At 37.4% G+C, this 24,576-nt stretch overlaps 1 long non-coding RNA gene across 1 annotated transcript; it reads left to right on the forward strand.

The window, feature by feature from the left end:
• Positions 1 to 4,710: 4,710 nt before the first annotated feature.
• LOC121083876 lies at positions 4,711 to 19,131 on the forward strand. Its single transcript, XR_005826513.1, has 3 exons — positions 4,711 to 4,787; positions 8,245 to 8,506; positions 16,234 to 19,131. It is a non-coding gene; the product is annotated as an uncharacterized LOC121083876 (long non-coding RNA).
• Positions 19,132 to 24,576: the final 5,445 nt, after the last annotated feature.

The following is a 24,576-nucleotide window of genomic DNA, read 5'->3' on the forward strand; positions in this document are numbered from 1 at the left end:
TGACATTCTGTCCAAGTTATTCTGTCAAAGCTGGATATTTTTAGCAAGAGCAAATATGAGTAACTATGAACAGCTATTGCAATAAGATGTGTTTTCATTTTCTAAGTGTTGAAAGTGTTACTTGCAAAGAGAAAGGGAAGAAAGTAATGCATCATTCTTGGTTTGGAATTTTCTTTGCTTTATGTGCTTTGAGACAGGTTTTATGAAATACCATACTGATAAAAGTTTGACAGTGCCGTTTTCATCAAGGTATACTTAATTGAACATTCTTGACCTGAGTTACAAATTGAAATATTTATTTTTTAATTTTTAGACATGCTAATAATGATTTTTGGAACTTAGATCAGAACAAAAAAAAAAAAACAAAACCGCCTCCTGAATTATATTTGCAGGACTGCCATTATGTTATTCTGTAATTGTGGCACGTCCCTTTGCTTTATTTTAACTGGCTCAGAAATAGACGCTCTAATCTTTGCTTACAAGACCAGACTGAGATTGGCATTCAGGCTGATTTTTATGGTGTGGCACATTTATAGTGTTTCTTTTAGATGCAGCAAGATTGTGAAGTTGGCTGCAACTATATATAACTGTGTATGCAATATAACCAGTTGCAGGTCTAGATTCAGTACTGAGATATATATATATATATAATTTAGGTACTGAAACTCCTCCGTTTTGGGTGCCCAGGTATGTGATGGGCCAGAGTTGGACACCCATTATTCCTATACAGTGTGCAGGGAGATCCAAGTGCCTTAGAACAACTGTGCTTATGTAGTAAGGTTTCCATCACTGGCATCTAGGAATTGGCAGCAGGAGGGAAGAGGGAGAATCATCATTTACATGAAGGACCACCTTGGAGAATTTAAGTGGACTTGGGAGACTGGAAATTCTTTTCAATTTAGTTGTTTAGACATAGCCTCTGAGAGTTTGCATGGCTTTGTAGAGGGCTTCTAGGTCTATGAATTAGAAAATAGTGAGTACAGTGATATATTTAAAAACCTTTCTTCTCTATTGCCTGTTTCTGGGCTGTAGGTAGGCATCTCCATCAACTTGGGATCTAGAGTTCAGAAGCCACTGCTAAGGGATGTTGTCCAGGTATGACTGCTGAAAACAGCAGAAAATAATTTATACCATGTTTTCTTAAGTTTATAGGTTTTTGATGACTTTTTGAATTGTAGCCAATGCTATAGGATTCCTTGAAGACTCCCTAAAGCAGTGACTGAGCAGCAGAACTTGCTGTCCTGTACCTGCTTTCACTTCCAGGATACAGATCCATCCTTCTTAGCTGTCTTTCTGATACTCTAAATTTCAAGATTTTTGCTGAAAAGTAGGCTGACAAGATTGAGGGTGCTTTTTCTTGCCCAGATTAGTTTAACTATCCTGACAGTTCAGTGGCAGCTCAATATGAAATTGCTTTTTTGTACCCAGGACTTTGCGTTGGCCTACATTTTGCTTTAGATGTCTGCATCCTTACTTGGACCTCACTCCTAGTTTTGTCTATAAAGTGCAGTAAATTGGCCTACAGAAATACTGGAACTGGTTTCTCTGAAAGTTAAGTTAGTCTGGCTGGAGTATTTCCATAACACAATTATACTAACTCTGCTAATTTGGATAGTATATTTATAATTAGCTGTCTTTAGATGGAACTGAGCCATAAAGTGTAGAGCTATTCTGCTCTATCCAGAAATTTTGAGATCGGAAGCAACTGCAGTTCTACCTGGGCAACTAGAGCAATGCCAGAATAGCTATTATTATGTAAGTTCAAAATTTATTGCTTGCAAAGTATTTATTAGTTTGGTTCATAAACTGTCTGCCAGAATGGGCATAGACAATGGAAGTTTTTACTATTGTTTCTTTTTGTTCCAACAGTGAATAATAACCAAAGACATTGGATTTCAAGTTTTAATAATGGTTTGGGCTGCATTTTTAATTTAAAACCTTTATTTATAGGTAAAAAATGCTTCTGTGTCTCATAAAAGTAGTAGTAGTCATGAGCACCAGTTATATGAACTGATGTTTTCATTCAGTGCCAACTAGTTTTATCAATGTTGTTTATACACTTATTTATACACTTATTTGCATTGCATTTGATGAAAAATGTAAGGTATTGCTTAAAAGTAACAGCAAGAGGGATTAAAGTATTTTAATTCCAATAGTAAACATTTTACTGGAAGAAAAGTGCACATGTATTAAAGCTAATTACTGCATTAGATGCAGATCTGTCAATTTTACTACTAGAAGGTAAAATTAGGAGACTCATATACTGTAATTTCTAATCTGCTGGTATTTTTCCACAAATTTGATTAACATCGACTGAATCAGACCTTGTTCTTCTAATCAGATTAGCATTGCAGGTATTTTTAAAATTTCCAATGGTAGGAGAGCTGGTGTCTACTTCTCATATTTTTTAAAATAATAAAATTGTATTATGAAAATAATAACTGAAAATAATAACTAATTACTTCATTAAAATCTTCATACAGCTACTGCTTAACAGTCCAGTCCCATAGGAATTTATTTAACAATATATAACCTTCACGTAAACGTGCTCCACAAAATGAATCTGATTAAAGCCAATGAAACTCCAGATCTGAGTGTTTTTGAAATTTTGTATGTACAAAACCTCCTGCCTAGAGGAAAATTGTCACACTGAATTGAAGAAATTATGGTTTCAACAAAAGAAACAAGTTCAACGTATGGAGTAAATGGAACATCTCCTAATTATCTTTTTTGCTGAATGCCTAAGTAGGGCTTAATTCAGGCATATTAGTTTGAAACTGTTTATGTAATCTCCCTTTTTTCTCAGTATCATAATGCTCTTGTACACATAGATTTGTATGCCTCTGTCTCATCTGATGTGCTGATGAAGTTTAGCATCTCTTCCAGCACTTGTGGTGAGCATGGAGGGAACTAAGGTGGTTGGAGCCTGGTCTTTGTAAGGGAACAAAGAGCTGGGGGAGCTAGAAGGGAAGGTGGAGACTGTACCAGGTTGAATGAGTATATCAGCTGAAAGTTTTGAATGCACACAATAAATTTATTCTTTTTTCTCCCTCCCCACCCCCCTGCCCCTGTTGGCTGCTCGAACCAAAATAGAGTAAAAAAAAAAAAATGAAGTCCACTGGAACAACCTTGCATTTCCCTGTCAGTTGCCTTTTTAAAAAAAAAGAAACCTGTTTGCTACATGGAAAGCTGTTTTGCGAACAAAAGGGGATTAGATTAGAAGGTCATAACAGAACTGAGGAATGGAACTCAGAAAATGCCCCTTGCTGAAAAGCAGGACAGTTAATTGCCTATCCCACTATAAAATTCTGGTGTCTGAGGAAAGCTGGAAGAGCTACAAGTAGTGTTTTAATCTGTCTTCAAGCAGTGGATGCCAGCAAGGATAGAAGACAGCCAGCAGTACGTTTTTTGTTTTTAGACTTTCTTTTCTGACACCAGCTGGCACTGAAGCACTTGATGTGTTTAACAGGCAGGAAGGATAGCTATGAAATGGTTTAAAATAAGTTTGAGGAGTACTGAAATCTGTGTAAAAACTAAACATATGAAAGATGTTTCTATATTTGATAGGAACTGTAGATGAAAAGTCGAGCATTTGTGACTGTTGGGGTTGAATATTCTCAATTTTGAGAGGCTGAATCCTTGGTGATAGGCCAGATTTAACTGCAATCTGGATCAAAAATCTCTGGAAAATGTGCTGTTGAGTTATCCAGAATTAACCCTTGGCAAAGTAAGTGCAGTTATATTCCTTATAGGTTTGGGGACATGATTATGACTTACAGGTGTGCTTTGCTTGTTTTTTGTTAATCATTGTTTACTGCCCTTGTACAAATATGAAGTTTATTAATTACATTTGTGGGTAAGATTTATCCTTCCTTTGTTTTGATGTCTACAAATGGTGTGGAGAGTCTGTGCAAATTCGCACATGGAGAAGGATCATTTTGTTTAACAGTATTCTGGGACTTGAATACTTCGCTGTTACTCTGCACTGTCTAGCCTTTCCATTTTGGAAAATGAGTATGAGAAGGTAGTTCTATAAATGTAAATAAAAATTGTCTCAAGTGGGTAGTCCATCTTTGATGTATTCTAGTCTGGATTTTAGATTTCATCTGGCGTTGAGGTTATTTGTGTCTCTAATACAGTTGTCTGCATATTTTGACCCTTGTACATATGCTAGATGTCTCAGCTGCTGATATGAGGGATAATTCAATTTTTCCTTTGATATGTACATTTGACTGCAAGTGTGGTAGAGACTTATAAGACTGAGCTTGGAGATAGTTTGTTTGGCAGTAGCATATAGCATGCATACATACAAACTGAGGTTTACATTTGTGCCAAAATAAGACATGCCCGTAGTTCATATTGGAGGTAGTTCCAGATTTCCAGCCAAACCAACAGATTCATATCATCTTTTTCTGAAAAACCCATCATCAAGTGTAGAACTGTCTCTCCACTTTTTGGAAAAAAAAAAAAAAAACCCAAACGGCTTTGTTTTGTTGTTTTGTGGTTTGGTTTTTTTTTAAAAAAATACAAACACTATACATTTTTATGTAGTCTGTCACCATAATAAAGAGAATCACATGTAAAACTTGTCAGATAGACATGAAATGTGTAGAGATTTGATGGTGGGCTGGACTTAAAAGGCACTCCAGCAGATTTTGAGCAACACTGGCAGCTTAACAGAAAAGATTAATGTTTAACTTATTTTTTGTTTTGCAGTGGCTGGAAGCAGTATATGCAACATGCTAATTTGTATAGACAATGTGTATGAAAGAGCATCAGGTGCACAGGTAAGTAACCTTTTACTCTATATGGAGGGAAAGTTATTTGGCAGTGATGGGTAATTCTGTATTGTCAGTTCATCAGCAGGAGTTTTGAAATGTCATCCCACCTCTTATATTTCTCACAAAATTAAAAATAAGCATTCACAAACTAAGCAACAGCTGAGCAATTTTATGATTATGTAGAATAAACTATTAAAAAAGTTAATAAGGGCAATTAAGATAATCAGTCAGCAGAATTGACGAGCATTACTTTTCAAAAGGAAAAAATAGTGCTATATAGTAATAACAAATGCATTTTAAAAGTGCCTATGTTGATACTGAATTGTTTTTTTCTGATTCTTCTACTAAGTGTGACCTGATTTAAGTTGCAGAAAAGACATTCAGACAAAAGGCATATTTAAGGAATATATATTCCCCCCCATTACTTTAGGTATTAAGTAATAATAATATTTGGAACAAATAAGGGATTACCGTAACCTGTGCCCACAGGTCTGTGGATATCATGAATTTTATGGGCTGATAAGCATATATCGTAAAATAAATAAATAAATAAATAAAAATTCCTCACCCTTTGTCACCCTTTGGACTATTGACTGGTGAATATGAGTGGTCAGGAAATTAACTGATAAATAATAGAGGAGGTGTTTTTTTTTTGTAAGCATCCTTAACTCATGTAGATTTTGACAGCTTCTGCTGTTTTTATATTAAACACTGAGTGCTTTTCTGATGTTATTGCCGAATGGCTTGTGATGTGTGAGAAAGGGGAAGATGGGATGTTTCAGCCTTTCTGCTTTAACTTCTGTCACATTTACTTGCAGTGTTTTATGAGACTGCAGCCATCTTAGTCCCCTTTGGTGGTGTCGCTATGGTGTCATGTAAAAATTTATACCTGGTTTAGGAAGAGGAGTGTTGAAGAGAGAGTATGTTTCAAGGGAGGTGAAACTCTGTTCATTAACAGAGGGAAAGCAAGAGAATATGCTGAGCATAAAGCCATGAAAACAGGGAACTTGGCAAATGGTGTAAGGCCTCCATATGAAGTTTTAAGTAATGGCATTTGGCACTATAGTTTTCAGAACTTCAGAGGAAACACTTACAAAAAGACAAAATTATCACTTTTTGACAAGGAAGGGAATTTGGACTTTGAATTAAGGGTGAACTAAAGGAGGATAATAGGTGTGAATTGAAACTAATTGGTGTTTCAGATCATTGAGCTGCTTGAAAATAACATGTGTGGTGAGAACTGTAGAAGTTAAGTCTCTCTTAAATGCCTAATTAAGCACAGTTCTGTTCTGCGGGGGAGAGAAAAAAATGTTATGTCACTTGCTGCTTTGTATTCAACTGACTGATTTAAATGGACATTCAGTCAAAAGATTTAGCTTCTGTGTGGTAAAGTTCTCCTGGTTGGGCTGATCTGGTCCAAGAAGGGGTGATGCCCTGAGGCATACTGCTGTAGGCATAAAGATGGGCACAGGTATGATCAAAATTGTCCAGAAAACATTGTGTAAGTCAGAAAAAGCAGGTAGATAGCGCAACTGATGAGCATTTTCAAGTGTGTGGTTAATGTGGGTGCAGAAGTCCTGTAGCTGGTTGTCTAAGTTAGCTCACACCCTGTGGCCTGAATTAAGCACACACACGTGAGTTAGGATATGACAAAGATATTAAAAATTAATTTTTCACTGGAAAAATATCCATTAAAAAGCATGGAATAACCTCCCTTCTACTCCCTTGAAAAAGGGCTGACAGTTGATTAAACTTACATATAATAAATTGGACAATTTCACATGTAAGATCCTTTGCTTTCCAACAAACTATTGAGTTTACTGGCCGTAATCCAACAGAGAAAACAAAATGTGCAGAATAAACACTATCTTATAACAGGTGGATGTAATGCCTTATTATACACAAATGCTGTTTTGTGTTGTGCAACCTGGGGACAATTTAGCGGACAATTTTGTACTTAGAAAAATCATGGTTTATGCAGAAAAGGAGAACCACGGATAATGAATTGTCTACATCTGAAAATACCACACTAGATCTGAAACACATGTCCTACCACATTGTCTTAGGATTTCAAAAGTAGAGGAAGGAAGAGAGATTATTAAATTTAATTTCACTCCCTCATAACACTTTAAAACAGATGTTTAAAACCAAAAACGTATCCCTTCTTTCTAGTGTTTATTCTTAAATACCTATGTTTTGTCACTCAAGAGCAAACATACAAACCGTGGCCCTTATTCATCATGCAACTAAGAAAAAAATATTGTAATTTTGTGCATGCAAACCTCAGTTTAACTGTAAAAACAAAATAAAATGCACACAAAACACAACTCTGCTGTGAGAAGCATGGGTTGTATGTGTGTACGTGTATGTGTGCAGGTGTGACTAGCTGGCTCCAGGGAAAGCTGATCCCTGAGGCTTCCCTTCCCCAGTAGTTTTTTACCCTCAATTCCACACAATCAGGGGCTGGCATTTTCAAGGAAATACAGGTTAACTGAGGCGTGAGTTATACATTTAAGAAGCCAGGAGTCATCTGGTGGATTTTTTCAAGACCAAAGCGTACAGAGTTATTTCTTACACAGTTTAGGTGGTTGTGAACAAAAGGGAAAATTATTCAAGTTTTCTGGCTGCTGACATTTTGTGCAAATGAGTCAGTCGTCTTCACATTCCTACAAAACAGGAAAGGCAGAATTACATGAACACTCAGGTAAGAGTGTGGAGTCCAACAGACCTGACTGAAGTACTAGAGCCTACATCACTGTATCACCAATAGATTACTGCAGTTCTGTTTCCAAGTTTGAGATGTAAAGGAAGAGGAAAGAACTGGTTTCCCATGCAACATGTTTTGCTGATTTTATCCAGTTTCATAATTATCAGCAGTAGCACTTTTTCTTCTAAGTATATGTATAAATAGTGATTTGTTCTCACAATTGTCACAACAATCTGGATCTTACTCTCAGACTTAAAAAAAAGTAATCACTGAAGACAAGGAAACAAGAGTCAGTCAAATATTCAAATAAATTAAATAAATCAAAGGGTTCATTTCCTCTGTGAAATCAGCCTCAAAATGGCATTAGATCTGATCTGGGCAGTCCTTACTGCCAGTGTAGGTCTAGTGACTAGACACTTGTTTGCTTGCTCATTTTCTGTGAAGCTGGTTTCTCTGGAACATTGTTGCCAGAGGAGAGAGAATTAAAAGCAAAAAAAAAAGAAAAAGAAAAAAAAGTAGCTTTCCATTGTTAATGCAGCTGGTTTTTTAAGTTAACTTCAGCTTCATTCCCATTATTTTCACTGAATGTTTTGCTCTGCGTATATTCAGGTGGAAAAGTTTATAGTTTATTTGTTTAAATATATACTTAAAATTTATGGTTATCTTCTCAAGTGTTGCATTATATAAGTGTTATCCAGAACTTTCTACTCAGGCAAGTGCAAAATAGCTGCTCTTTTGTTCTCTGTGGCATTACAGAAAAGAAAGATGAAGGGAATGGATGAGACAAGGGAGCCATGCTTGGCCCAAGCCCTTAACGCTCATCAGAAGATCTGGCAAAGGTGTCCATGGTTATGTTCTCCTTTACAGCAGAGAGACCTGGGCTATACTTCTCAGAAGCAGAGGTTTCCCCGCTGCTGTCTCCTGCAATGGCACAACTGTCACCTGCTCCAGTGATGACTAGCTGTCACAACTGAACCTGCTGATTGGAGTGGGACTCGTCACAGAGAAGACACTCTTTGTAAGTATGGCTGATAGCAATGGACATGAAATATCAAAGATCTTAGCCTTTGATACCAGATCAGCCTAATCCTCTTTGGTTGGTAAAGTCTCATGGAAATGTAACACAATGGGTGATGATGATACTGAAAGTCTCAGAGTGTTCTTTGTTTGGAGTGCTGTTCTGAAACCCCACGGAGAAGTATCTTTTTTCCTGCCTCGTGCATGTGAATTATCTCCATGAGTGGAGTTTCAAACAAAAACAAGCATTTAAAATCTTTTTTCTCCTGTGTGTATATCCATGTGAATGGAATGCGATTTTAGGAATCCAAATTCCACTTTGCTTTAATGCTCATATAATAATCACAAGAGCTTTACTTTTTAAACATTTGCTTAAATTCAAATATTAGATATTAGTGAGGTTTTAATCTGAAGAAAGTGTAAGATTGGTTCTACTTTAATTTTACTCCAACCTTGTGTTCACCTTGCGACTATCACATAGGGAAGCCTGAAACATTATTAGTAGCTATAATTTGTGATGAACTTATCTCTGAAGAATATTGCATGAAGCCCAAAATGTGACTTCCTATTGTCCACAAGACAAAGAGTTATACCCATTCACTGGGCAAGAGATGGAGATGGCTATTAAATAGCAATGCTTCAAGGTTTTATAAAGCTACTGTAAATGATTCAAAGCAGCTAAAATTTTTAATGTTTATAAAATTTGTTCAGGACTTTAAAATGGGAAGTGCAATTTAATTAATGGTATGCTAATACAAATTAGCAGTTTTCAACCATTCTTCCTGAAAAATGAGATATTCTTTAAAAAGTGACTGAATTCTCCAGCACCCGCCACCTCTGAGACATTTTAGGTTATTGTCAAAAGATGACCAGAATATAGAGCCACTAAATATTTCATCTTAATGATAATGTATGCTGCAAAAGGTTTGAACTTTATATCGAGCTTTGAATTGACTTTTGATAAAAGACTTTTTTTTTTTTTCTTTTTTTTTCCTTCCTTCTGCACATTAACTTTGTGCCAGGAGCAGGGGTCAAAGCTAGCATTTAGATTCAGACTTTTCTCTATTTATTGCTAGTAAAATGGGTATATCAAGGGATTTATTTATTTTTATTGCAATTTTTAAAAGTTGCCTGGATCAAGTTCAACTAATTAGATGTGTTTTTAAAGAGATGGATGGGATAAATGTCAAAAGTGTTGTGAGTCAGTTATTTAAGTGAGGTATGTCCTATTCCACTGAAGTCAAAGGTAATTTTACCATCCCTAACACTTTGAAAGTTTTGTGCTGTACTCGGCTGTGTACCCGGCTGTGTCCTACCCAGCTACATGCATTTGTTAGAGAATTGGCATTAAACACTGGTGATGTTAAAACCAAATGTCCATCATAGTCAGATAGGCTGTAGTTCAAGACATTTCAAAATGTGTTTCTTAATTTTCGTGGTTGACTACAACACAAAACCAGGTATGTGCTTCAGTCTAGAGTTGTTCATCATTTTTAAAAGGAATTTCAGAAAAAAATTTGTTCAAACTTAACATGGACAAATCTCACAAAGCTCTTTTTGAAGAGCATTTTACAGTCATAGTCCCATTGTCCAAAGTTGCTTCTGTATATGAAGCAGCAATTAATTTATGTACACTTGGAACAAAAAAAAGGAGGTAATCTGTAGGTGTTCTTCCGGATATATTGCTTTTTTCCCTTTCATGTTTATTGTATGCTTTCTTCTATTGAATTTAAGTCTTACAAATACACAAAATGCTATGAATGCCTTAATTCTTTCTTCAGTTTATAAACTTTTTTAGGAAGGTCCTCATTAATCTTCCAACATAGCAATAATAATTTACAACTCATAGAGTTCTCACTTTTGGAACAATTTCCAGGGAAATGACCATGATCTTTACTCTTTTCAGATAAAGGTATTTGCCCTTAAACATTGTTTTAGGGAATAAGGATCTGCATTTGCCCCAGATAAGATGGTTAATTATGAGTGTTCTAAAAAATAATTTATTTCAGGCATTTACCTCGTGACTGATTTATAACTTAGCAGAATGGAAAACATATTTATTATATTATTGCAAGATCTAAGTGTCAGTAATGATTTTTTCCCTCCTTGAACTGACTGTTTGAGATCTTAGACCGGTCATGTTTGAAACAGAGAAATTAGTTCAGAGATTGAAAAAACCAGCAATGCAACCATTTGTATGCTCCATGTGATACCTACACTGTTTCAGAAACTAAAATGTGCATTACTGCTACTTCTTTCAGTTACTCTCATTGGTTTTACACCAGCAAAATAAGATGAGATGGTTCTAGGGCTTTTTGAGCCTTAATTACAGAAATGCAAACCATGATGCAGTTACTTATACACAACATCAATGAGAAGAAAATGCATTCAGCAACTCATAGGCTTGAGCCTTGTGAAACAAATAAAGTGGGCTTTAATCCCACTTTCATTAAAGCTACTGTCAAAGATACATTTTTGTATGGAGTGGTACAGGATGGCACAGAAGGAGGGGGTTTGGGACTGAAGGGTGATGCCAAGGTCTGTGAGAGGTAAACAGGAAGTCTCAGTCATGGAAAAAGAGAAGAAATGAGAGGGGGAAAAAAAAGAAAAGGAAAGCACAAAATGCTGTTTGCTTTGCAATACTTAACTGAATGAAGCTTGGAAGCTACAATTTTACTTGATCAAGGCAGAAAAAAAGGAATGAAGAGGATGTCAAAACACATAAGCTTCAGCAGATCAGTGGATGTGCAGCTGCTGCAATTAAGCTCTTTAAAGGGCATGTGTTAAGTTGTAAAAGTTTGAAGTCAGAAATATTTATTTTGCACAGTTATTCATTGTGCTGGGCAGTGAACACATATAGCACTATGCAAACAAGTGCATTTTTTCTTTTTGCCCCAAACATTGACAGGAGTGCTGCGGGTGGTGAATTCCTTCATTGCCTGGGGTCTGTGGGAACAGGGAGTGAGGGCCCTGCCTGTTCTATGAGCAGTAGAAATGGAGTATTCCCTTGCTGTCACCAGCACAGTGACAAAGTCTGAGTTCTTTTCCACATGCCTTAAGAGAAGACATTTCTTAGCTCTCCTTTCTGTTTGCGCTATATACTGTATCCAATTGCAGAGCAAAGTATGGTGCTGTAATAACATTCATCATAGTATATTAGTTGAGTATACACATATTACATTCAAATTACCTTAATAACTTTAATCAAGTCTGTAATTAATGTAAAGCATTAAAGAATGCATTTAAAGCATTACTGCATGGTTTTTGTTCAAGTGAAAGTAGTAGAAAGGAGACGGAAGAGGAAGGCAGCATCAAGGTTAAATTCAAAGCTTCACTAAATGAACAACTCCTGCTTCCAGATATTCCTCAGATGTTTCATTATAACTGTTGACAGTAGTCCCATTGCTTTTCTCGGGGTCATTTGTGAATTTGAAAGTACAGCAATGAAGCATAAAGTATCAGGATAAAAAATGGAGGAGGAAAAAATGGTGACCCTTTATTTCAGCCCTCTGGCAAATACACATTTGCTGTTGGATGTACTCAGCACAGCACGAAAGCCCCTCATGAGAACTTTGTGCAAGGAAATGCACCGTGTCCGTCACTAGAAGAAAAAAAGAAACATGTCATCACTCCAAGTGGTATTGATTAAAACAATAAGGATTTCCTGGTGCCAACAGTTGAAACAACTGTGTGAAAAGCAGTGAAGAGGTATTACCGTATTGTTGCAGCTTTCTCAGGAAAATTCCAAATAAACTGAAGGATTCCTGTCAATATTTGTTTAAGGAAACATGTTGCTGCCTGATTCGGAGGCACTTCACACACATGCGTGCACACACACGGCCCCCTGCATGCAGAATTCTTGAGAAACTTTATTACAACCACACAAAAAAAGGACACACTCAGAGTTTGGTGCACTCTTTCTCATGCTAATATTTACAACATCGATCTTTTATTGTCGGTATTTGATCTACATTTCTCCCAGCTCCAGTCAATGGAAAGCACAGCTGCTGAAACCCCATATTGTGCAGGCAGCATGCCTTTGTGTTCTGCAGCTGGGGAGTTCTCATGTCCACAATAGCAACTATGAGCACACTAAATTAGGAAAGATTATTGTTTCATTTATTGACTACACAAGTTTAAAACAGCAAGTATATAGTTTGTTTCATGTTTTATTTGTTAAGGTCATTTTCACCAAAAGCTGAGCACATGGACACAACTATAGGGCAGCTGTACTTCCAGCCACCCCAGTAGGAAGAAAATTACAAACATTATTGAAATGAAATTGGACGGTTGGTTGCTTTCATGTGGCACAGCCTCCCACCTGCCTTCTCCCAGCCACCCATTTGTGAAGACTTGCTGCAGGTTTTTTTTTTGTCTTTTTTTGCATCCAAGTTCCTTCCTGATAAAGTGTTTATCTTACTGTACAATTCATTTTAAGTGAAGCTGGTTTTACGGTGGAAGGGAAGACAAGTGAGTTCAATTTTTGAGCTCAGTTCTCTGAATGTTTCTTTCATGGAATGGTCTATAGAAAAAGGAAGGCAGCAATTTTAGCTGGAAGCAAATACCACTTCGGAGTAACAAAAAAAGGGAGGGGAGAAAAGGGAGAAAAATCTATTTAACACTTTAGGATATAATGGTATTCAAATAATATATTTTTCTGCCATTTATTCAGTTGTGAAGGAGCTCAGTGAATAATAATAGCTGCTGTCAAAGATATTTATATTTAAGAGGGTCTTTATGTAAAATCATTTTTTTTATCAGGAGTGATTTTTCTCCAGGAGAAGTCTGCCATCTCCTAGCAACCGATATGGCTATCTTTTTTAACAGACGCTGCAATAACAATGGGTGCCTAACCTTTATATGGAAGCATTTGCACATGTACAATCAGACCGCTTACGAAATCAGACCAAGTTGTTAAAGTGCTCCAAGGGAGACACTGGTTACCACTTTATCTACTATGCATCTCGTCTACCCAAGATTTTATAATGGCAGCCATTTTAGCTGTAGCCGAGTACCTCCCAACGTGCTCCAAAACTAAATCTGCAAATGACCCACACCTTAACTTTCTTCTTTCAGAGGAAACGAGGGGGGTCATTTCACTGTTTTGGTTTTATTTCCTTCTCTTTCTTTCTGATTGGGTCGCTCCACTTGCAGAGCCCGAGCTTCACTTAAATTTGCTAGGTAAAGAATTCTTTTGATTTAGAAGTGTAAACAGTGGAGCACAAAGACCTGTATCTGCAAATGGATAATGAATTTTAAAGGTACATGACCGTAAATTAAGTACTTCTGAGTAAGGGTAGGCTCTTCTGCTTTCTCCACTTGGCCATTTTTGGACCATGCAGATTCAGAAGATTTGGACAAGAGGAAAATTGCTTAACTGTAGCATGCCTAGGCTCATTTCAGTGATTCATACCTCCATTCCTGAAGACTGGTTTGGATCATGAACGCTACATAATGCCAGGAATAAGCTCTGTGAAAAACAAGTAGCCATGCAAAAATGCATGTGTGTGGTACCCCAGGAAACGTGAGATCTAGCTTCCAGGAGCTCAGAGCTCTCCAGCTACTGTCCAAGGCTGTTCTATAACATGTGTCAGTAAGGGGCCTTCCACATTTCTGATGCTTTGCAGAAATAGAAACCACTGTTGTCTTGGAAAGAGGGAGCAGCAGACCGAATGAAGCTTCAGGATGTGTACCTGATACATGGCCTCTGTTCCTGCTCCTAAGGCTGTTAATAACAACTTAATATCTTGAACCATCCTTGAATAAAATACAGGAACAGTGTTGGCAGCAAGCATGTTGCTGGTGATAGAAGCAAACAAAACAAGAAGCCATGTCATTCACACCAACAGCATGACTGAACCAATAATTTCTTATCTATATACCACAAGTAAACCAGATCCAAATCAGAAAGAAAATTAGGAACAACTACAAATAAATAAAACAAAACTTTCCCGTGAAAGCTCTTCTATCAATTAAGTACAGCTACACATCAAACTCCAACACCCACGCCTCCAAATCTGTAGCTCAAGCCCCTATTTAGTAAATTCATAGGACGCTAGGGCAAATCGCCTAGGTGTGATGACAAACAGACCCTTCAATAAGCTTCAGCATCTTTCTCTGATCCCAGTTTATCCTCCTCCATTCTGCTATTAATTCCATTCAGAGTGATGCTTAATATTAATAGCCTGAAAACAAGTTCTTTTTTGTTAGTGGTTGACCCAAAATTTGGTTGAAAAGAAAATCATCTTATATATGCATTTTTTTTGTCAAAATGTTTGAAAGCTGCGGATGAAAATGGAAGTCACCCACTGTGGAAGAGATTTTGCTTTCTTGTATTATTAACAGTCTTTTTTTTCTAGCTGAAAACTGAAATTTTTATGATCAATTTGCTTTTTATTCCCTTTGCCCGTTCGCCAATTTTTAGTGAATTCTTGTCTATCCATTTGGATATTCTTTGTTTAGTGGTTGAGCATTTTTCAAAGCCACTTTCTAGATCCTTCCATTAAGACAGAGTATAGAACTTCTCATTTTTTTAAATCTGTCTTCATTTCCAATTTGATTTAGCATGGTCTCTGCTTTTGCCACAACAGTTAATGTTTTCCATTGCTGATGCTCTTTTTTTCATTTTCACAGATAAATGAGACTATTGTGTTTGTTTTTCTACAACTTTGGGATCACTATTTAGATGTTTCCCTGTAACTTTATATATATATATAAAAATATTTATATATAAAATCATATGTAGATAGCTTTCATCAGAGAGACTAGATGCTAGGTCAGTGGAGGGCCTTGCGGATGTATCAATACACACAGGTTTTGGACCCAGCAGTTCTTACTTTCAAAGTACATTTTCATTTTAGAAGTTTTTACATATATCCTTGATGGAGAGAATATGTGTCCCAGAGAAAAAATTAAAAAAAACCAAACCCAAAACCAAACAAACGGCAAAATCTCGATGTCAGGGAAGTAAATAGTAGCCAGCATTCCCTGAGAGTCTAATGCATGTCATTTGAGCGCTTAACCACAAATCTTTAGTTTAGTCCTACTAAGAGAATTCATTAATGTTAGATGAACTACGTTCACTGCATGAGTTACAGAATAATAAAACTAGTGAATAATTTGCAGTGGATAATTTACTTCTAAAGTGCATTTGACAAATTTAGCTTCTTTTTATGTTTGTGGAATACCAACCAGTGCTGACAGGCCGCTGTTTGTTAAGGACATGAGATAAGAAAGAATGTCCTGGGTAACAGCTCTCTGCTGCTGCTGGCAGCCATGTCGTATTTTGAGAAATGTATCCAGTTTGATCTTAAAAGTAGTTAGGTTGCTGTTTTACTTCTCTGGCAATTAGAAACCTTATTCTAATTTTCCAGTCTGATCTGAAGGTTACTTTTTTTTGGATCATACTTGGATGAACTTTGGTTTTCCAGCTTTACTAGCTCTTTGTCTTCTGTAGTGTATGCTTGTTTCTCAGCATCTGGTTTGCTAAAGTAAGCAAGCCTCATCTAAATCTTCTTTCGATTCCCTGGACTATCCTGGGAACTCTTTTTGCCACCTATTCAGATTTCTTACTGGTATTATCATTTGACTTAATTCAGCTGTTTTTTCTGACTTCAGAGACCAATCATGAACAGTTGGTAAGTATTTAATAATCAAAATTTACTGTTGATTTGTCTCAAGTATTGTTTTTATTCATAATCTTTCTCTAAGCCTTTCTTCTTATTGTAGCTTACCTAAAATCTATTGATTTTACCGTATTCAGTGGGCTGAATCCAACTCATAATAAAAGGATAGAAAATGTCCCATTGTTTTCTCTTTTGAAGATACAATACTTGCAGAATTACCAGGTGAGTAAAATCAGGTAATTTTAGAACCATTTAAAGATTTTTTTCTGAGTCATACATGTCTTACCTAGGGTTATTGCTCTAGAAATTGTCCTGTTTTATTACAGATTTATAATGGGTGATGATTCAAAATATATACAGTCTACCCTCTGTGTCTAGCCTATTAAACCTTTGTTTCAATCCTCCTGCATGTTCTTGTAACCTGCTCTAAAATTGCTATGCAGCAATAGCTGGATGATTTATTCCTGACTGATTTCGATAGATTCTGGGTTTGCTTATAAAATTAACTTCTTTGCCCTGTTACTTGCATGTGTAACTCTATAATTAGCTGTTTCCTTTTCAGACATCCCAAGTGTCTACTTGATTTCAAGCCGAGTGAGTGCAGCACCTTGCAATAAATGGGGAAAGAGCTGCAACGAGGAGATGTGATTTCTAGTGGTGATCTTGTCATCGGTAGATCACAGACTGAGGCGTGGTTTGCATTTGGCATTTAGGGCCACAGGGCAGAAGGTTGTGGTGCTGATCTGCAAACATGTGAAGTAAAGACCTAGCAGACAGAATGAGGCAGAAAGCAGTTGCGCGTGATTCTCTTGCTGTGCAACACTTCTTGAATCTCTGCCTTGCTACTGGTGTTGTCCGTGCTCTTTCTCTAGCTGTTTGCTATAGTTGCTTGCTGAACCAAGTTACATATTTATCAACAAGGCAAAGGTGAGAAGATAATTAGCTCTCTTTTTCCTGTGTAATCCAACAAGGTACCATATATTACCAGTGATCAAGAAAGGTTTTAATGAAGGGAAGACACAATTTTAAGATAACTATTGCGCCAGTAAATGCTGAAGGTTACGCTCTCCAGGTGAGAAAATTATACCTTTTACCTGCTGAAAGCAAAAGGAGAGCTGATCCACCTTTCGTGGGTGGCTTGGGAAAAATTGCTGCGCTGGAGCGTGCCTCCGTCGTTGGCCGGTGTACTGAGAGCTCCCCCTCCTGTTTCATTCTACATTTAAGTGCTTGCAGATCTCGAACCAATAAATCACAAATTTCTGATGTCTTCCATTTTTTTCTGCGGTATGTTATACCAGCACAGAGAACAGTTTTCAGAGCCAGTGAAGTAAATTTCCAGAAGCTTAAGTTATAAGCCTAACCTAAGAGGTTGAGGAGCTGGGGATACTATCCAAAACTTTCAGGTACTATCCCACATGCAACCACATTTTTCCCCTGTTTGACTTTGGGTTTATGACATTAACTTTCCTTTTTCTGTTTTCTGACTGTAAGATCTGGACCATAAAATGTCCTCCTCTAGAGAATTTCACAAAAATGTTGGCAATTTTATTTTTAAAATTTCCCATGAATTTTCAGATGCAAAAGAGAGAAGAATATTTTTTTTTCTTGGACAACCAGATTTAAGAAATTTCTCCAGTTCACATTCAAGAAAGAACCCCATGGAACCCCATGGAAAGGTAATCAGAGGGTACTGAGGAACCCCAAGCTCTAACTATGAGGGGAAAGGACATTAAAAGGGATCAGATCCATGCTTTTGGAAATCTTCAGTTGTTAACACGTCCACAGTGTGGAAACTGAATGACATCTTGTAATGGTACAAAATGGTAATGTTATCTGGTAATGATACAGAATGATACATATTTTGGGGAAAACTACTCAATTTGGAAAAAAAGAAACAAATTAAATGTATCCACAGCCACCTAAGACAGAGACGGTCTTTGCTGAAGACTTTATTTAAAGAAAGAGCAATAATATTTTTCATGAGACTTGATATTGATCTCATATAGGCTCATAATTCAGAACATGGAGAACCATGGATGGTGGTGTACATTCTCTGTAATGACTTGATTTCACTGGATACCTCACAACTTCAAGGAGCCTCAAAGGTTGCTAAAGGAGAATTCCTAGCAATCATATCAGTAATTTTTCATTTCCTTCAAACGAAAGAGGATAAGAGGATAGAAGATTCTGGAAATAACCTGCTGGTAAAGCGAAGTGATGAAAGAAACAGATGTTTGTTTTTGTGGAACATTGTTCACTTTTCTGTGAGAAATTAAGGTTACACAGTTTGAATGTCACTAGGAGGAAAATCAAGATTAAGTGTCTGCAGACGTGTAACATTCACATTACGTGTGGTAAGACAACATAAGAATTTACAAAAATTCAAAGAAATGCTTTGTACCAACAGAGAAGAATCTTACCTCTCTTTGTGAGGTACAAAAAGACATCAGAAAATAAATAAAAAAAAAAAAGTTGCTAAAAGGTACCAGAACTTACGAGTTTTATTTGTACAGACAAAATAAAGCTCTGACTATTGTTAATGCAACAGTTAGACATTGTCCTTTAAAGCTAAAAGTTAGGTTGCTATCAAAAAAATTTCTCTACCATTTGATACATTTCACCATTTCTCCTTTTTTCCCTTTTGTGTTTTACTTACTTGTGTCCCTTTACCTTTTCCTTTTGTTCATAAAGATCCTTATTCTGCCTCCTTTTCACTGCTTTCCTGCTCTTCTACATCCTCCCTCCAGGTTTGTCTTCAGCGTCAAACACTTCTATTCTGTTTTCTCATGGTAAACACATTTATTGAAAGAAAATGGAATTGAGGCAAGAGGAAAGAGGCTACAGTCACGTAATTTGCCTTCTATCTGTAAGATATTGAAAAAAGTGCATAAGAACAAATTTCCAAGAAATATAACCGGAGGTAATGATGTTCTGGATTGACTGATGCTCTATTTTTTTCCTGGTTTTGGCTGGAACAGAATTAATTTTCTTCATAGTAGCTGGTGCGGTGCTGTGTTTTGGATTTGGTGTGAGAACAATGCTGACAGCACACTGATGGGTTTGGTTGTTACTGTTGCTGGGTGATGTTTATACCAAGTCACGGACTTTTCAGTTTCTCAGCCCTGCCAGCCAGAGGGCTGGAGGGGCATGGGACATGGGGAGGAGACACAGCCAGGGCAGCTGACCTGAACTAGCCAAAGGGATATTCCATACAATATGGCATCATGCTGAGTATATATAAGCTGGGGGAAGAAGGAGGAGGTGGGGACGTTCGTCATTATGGCATTTGTCTTCCTGAGTAACCGTTACACGTGATGGAGCCTGGCTTTCCTGGGGATGGCTGAACACCCGCCTGCTGATGGGAAGTGGCAAATGAATTCCCTGTTTTGTTTTGGTTGTATTCATGGGTTTTGCTTTCCCTATTAAACTGTCTTTATCTCAGCCCACGAGTTTTCTCACTTTTACTCTCTCTATTCTCTCCCGCATCCCACTGTGGGGGGAGTGAGGGAGCGGCTGCCAGGGGCTCAGTCGCTGGCTGGAGTTAAACCATGACGATTTTTCAAGTGTCCTTGCAATCCTTTTTTTCCCTGATTAAGTTCTTCTGGAAAACTACTTAATCAGTTGCTCATTGTGGGTGAAAAGACAAGCTTTTTTTTGCTTGAAATCTTTAAAAATAAAATCATTACTTAGGTTTTTAGACATACGTGTACTTTTGAAAGAAACTGGTATGAACAAGAGTACATCCCATTTGAGGTATGGCTTTCCCTATTGTTATTTGCTTATATGGACTCATGTAGATCAAGGAAGGAGTCAAGAGCTTTGTTTCATTGTCTTTTTTTTTTTTGTCTTTTTTAAAAAAATATTTCAATTTCCAAACAATCTCTGCTTCTCCTGTTCACCACTGCTGTACCATCTTTCATAGCCTTGCAAGAGATTGAGGGAACCTTTGAAAAGTTGTGGGAATAGATGGATTGCAAAAAAAAAAGTTTTGGTGACATAAGAACTCAGCAAATCATAGTCTGAGAGCTGAGATCAGGCGCCTGTGAACCAGCAGCAATGTCTGGAAGGAAGCAGGGCCTCAGGAAGGATATGGTGAGACTCAGGCTTGCAAAGCACATTGTGTCTAGAACTGCTATTGAGACGTTTCATTGCTTTAAGATTGTGATTCAGTTTGCAGAAAGATTGTGCTTTTTTGCTTTAGGACTGATACTTCAGGCTTGATAGTCCATGTGTGTTTCTGGCTCCTTCATTGCTGCGAAGTAAGATCTGAGGATGCCAGTGTATCCCAGGTGCTGGGGAACTTAAAGTCTCAGACTTTTAAGAACGGTCTGCTTTAAAACCCTATTTAAGGGTAACTTCACTAGTGAATTGCACAGAAAAAAGATGTTCACATCCTCTGAATTGCCTGGCTTTTAGGTATGTTTCCCAGAGGAAGTGCTGGTACATTAACTACTGCTCTCCTCCTTTTACATAGTTCACCTTCTTCATACAGCTCCAGCCTACCCACAAGTACCACAGGCTCACACGCAAAAAGGGAGTGTTTCTTGAGCCTACTGCTGCAAGACTGCATAATTGCTCATGCAATTTGGTGGGAACAGGAGAATGAGCCTCCTTCACTGCCATTGTGTGTAGCACATGCAGAGGAGTTACAGCTAAAAAACAGCAGCAGCAGCAGCAGCCAATGCAGTGTCTGTATTTGGCTAGCCACTCAAATGGGAAAAATGAGATTTTTTTCTCTACTTCTTCATTAATGTAAGCCATTATGTGTTGTCTGGGCTGATTGGTATATACAAATTACACATAACTCAGGGAAGAAAACTGTGAGAGGAAGGTAAGAGACTGTGTGAAACAGAGGGAGAAATAATACTGGAAGGTAGCTTTGGGAGGATGAGAAAGAGGAAAGGGAAAGAGTGAGATCATTACCCTGGAGATTAAAGAGCAATTCAAGACCTTCCTATCAATCAGGATTAGGACGGTAGGGGGAATGCTCTTATATGTTGCTGTTAACTTGTCTGCTTTTTTGGATACATAATAATCATCCATACTATTAGATACAGACTAGGCAATAAACTTCTGTGGTTTTAAAAGCCATAACACAGGCGATGTAACAATGACACTTAATTTCAGCTTTGTGGTTTTTCATTTAAGGCAAATGACTAGAAGCATTGACCCTGGATATGCTGATCCTGACTGCTGGTTTCTGACTGCATGCTTATTGATAGGAGTTCCAGTACGATGGACCAGCCCCAGCGGTTGTTTCACAGGGTATAATAGCAACACACACTGATTTAATAATTTCCTTTAGCAATAGTGTAATTTACTTCCTAAAAGCTTTAAATGTGAGACATAGATTTGCATACATTTTACAAGAAATATTTTGTATTTTCATTTTTATTCTCGCAATTAGTCACTCTAGAAGTGCATTTAGGTACTTTAAAAGTATCTCAAGTCACTTTCAGCAATCCTAAACATATATGGATTAGCAGAACAATCTATGTGTAATTCAAACTGAAATTCATAGTGCAAGTAAGGAATGACAATATTAAGGCAGTTTGGTTAATATTTGACTACTGTTTATGGTTTTTTACCATAACTTGTTTTTCTCGTCATATGCTGCTGTAAATCTGGGTAGGCGTATATACTCTTGTAAAAATAAAAACAACACCAAAATCTCTAAATTAAGCATCTAAAATAGAAAAAATGAACAGCTTTATTAATAAATTCCATGGTATTCCAGTGTTATGGGAACAATATATTCTTAAGTGCTCCATGCATCTGAAATTTGTCTCGATGTGGCCCATTTATTTTAATTTGGGTCTGTCAGCAGAAAAAAAGAAGTAATTAAGCTTGTGACTAGCATGGAGAAACATTTTACGTCTTAACACTGTAGCTTGATACCCAGTAGTTTCTTTATATTTCTTCCAGTTGTCAGATCAAAGTCTCTCAAGTACTATAACTCAGCCATGCTTTGATTAATTACTTCACACAATGAATTTGCAAATTATATTTCTGGAGTGATTAATGTACTTTTAAACTTCAATCACACACACACTCGTCCTCGTTTTGTTGTTTGGGTTTTGGTTTTTTGTTTTTTTTTTTTCTATTCCAATCTTTATTCACTAATGTAGTCAGTCCACACCTTGGAAAAATATTTTTGAAAAGTAACTGATGTTATTTTATGCTAACAGGTTGGTATAAGTAGAGGTTTCCAGTGAAGAACAGAATCTTACCTAACAGCGCAATTAAACGGAACTATAAGAATCACTTAAATTGCAGTCACACACCAGCACTCCTAGTTAGGTCTTCAGCCTCGGTGCTTCGTACAAATACATGAAGTCCCTCCCTAAAATTTCCCAGCCGCAAGTTTTTTCTAGGCTGGGGTTTTGCTGGAGATAGGGCTACTGGAATAGCTGAGCTAAGGCAACCTTTAAAATACATGTTCAAACCAAACATTTGGTTACTGTAGTTAGACATTGGTAAATAGTATTTAGGGAAGTAATAACTTGCCTGCACCGTGATGTGCTTGTCTGGGCAAAGTTTAATAATTGCAATTGTGGTTTCATTGTACAATCTCACACGGCATACTGCTGTTCACATTCAATCCATTTGCATTACACAGTGGTATCTAATCACTATTTAGTGGTACTGTGTTTATATATATGAATATCCATGCCTTCCCTGTGACTTGATCTGACAAGCTTCTGAAGGAGTGCTATGAGGTTATTTCTCTCTTTACCCCTACCTGATTTCCTTAGCTCTGAGTGCTTGAACAGGGCACCCATTTGCATTCTTTAGAAGTAATTTATATCTAGGTACTGCTTTGGTTTTTATCCAGGTATGAACTAAACAATGATATATGGGTGGAGGTAAAGGACCAGTAGTAGGGTCCTGATTGCAGATGTGTGGCTGGGATGCTGTCTCAGATACTCGTGTTACTTCTTACAGCAGCAGCGTAATTGTTTTGTCCATCCATATAAGAAACTGCACAGAGTGAAATGGGCCGAAGCCTTGCAGACTGGAAGTATTCATTCTTTCCCTGGCTTCCTTTTGAAGCATGCTAATAGCTCTCCGTCAGACAAAACCCTGCTACGGTTTGGGGGATAGTTCACCTTGAAGACCCCTCAATATAGGAAAAAAAGACAAGATGTCAATAAATTTGGTTATTTAATGCTCCTGGCAAGATTTGTGTTCCCCAAATGCCTTTGCATTATGTCCCAGGACATACAACAGCTTCCTTAGTATGTGACATATAACTGCTGTGCTGGTGGACAGAGGTGTTGATCTCACATTTTGAACTCTTTGAACTGGAAAAACACGCACACAAAAAATACTGTGTTCTAGGTTTGGCCCCACCAAAACAGGACGGAGGTGAGGCCCATAGGAAACGCCATGCAGTGTGTATGAGGCCAGTCTACTCTAGCCGGGGACAGCCAAGTAATGTCTGTGAAGGCACGCTGCAGCACCTGCCCAGAGGTGAGCAGCCCTTCTCTGGGACAGATGCATTTAGCCCTGTATATAAACCACAGTCTGAACAAGCTGTCTAGCCCAGAGTCATGTCTCCAATGACAGCTAGTAGTGGAGGCATGAGGTAATGGGTACGCATTTTAATTAAACTTAGAATGACACTTCTCCTTGTATGCCTTCCCTGTCCTAGCTTGCCTGTGCTTTCTACCTTCAGTTTCAAATAGACCCATTACTTCTGGAACTGATCTTGGACATTGGTAGAGACAGGTCTATTTCTATTTGTCAGGAAACATTTTTCAGATAAATTTTCCTGGTCTTTCTGAAACTGATATTCTAAAATTTTGTAGGGGTTTTAGAAAGCTGAAACCTTTTATGACTCTTGTGTGATATAGTTTCCTATTACATTGACATTTTTGCTACTGAAATGCTAATTTCACCTAAAAAATGAACTTGGACAGCTGATGAGGAGGGTACATGTATAGGAATACCCTTTACAGACTGCTTAATTTGGTCACTAAAACATAAGCAGGGGAACTGTAGTTTCTTTATTTTAAGTCTTGCTATTGCCTCATTTAATACTGTGTTCATCGCACTTGTCAAACTTCATTTTAACAGTAATACGGGCTCAGTCTGTGCACAGCTGTGCAACATCACTGTAAGACGGGGCATAGCATTGCCTCCATTTTTAAAAATGCAAACCCAGTTGACTCAGATTGAATGCGCAGGGTCATAAAAAGGAGCCTACATGTGCAATACAGTTTCCCACGACTCTCCTGAGGGATACAAAAAATCCAGATTGCAAGATTGTTTCTACTGCTAGGTCCCAAATCAAGAAATACAAATGTCAGCACACTAAGTGCTAGCTTTACATGAAATCATAGAGTCATAGGAGGGATCCGTAAAAAATGAACAAGTTGATTTCTGCATAGGGGCCATTATGAAGATTCTCATGTTATGGAAAAAAAAAAAATAAAATTAGTGT

This window comes from Falco naumanni, chromosome 2, assembly GCF_017639655.2.
Source record: "Falco naumanni isolate bFalNau1 chromosome 2, bFalNau1.pat, whole genome shotgun sequence".
Lineage (NCBI taxonomy): Eukaryota > Metazoa > Chordata > Aves > Falconiformes > Falconidae > Falco > Falco naumanni.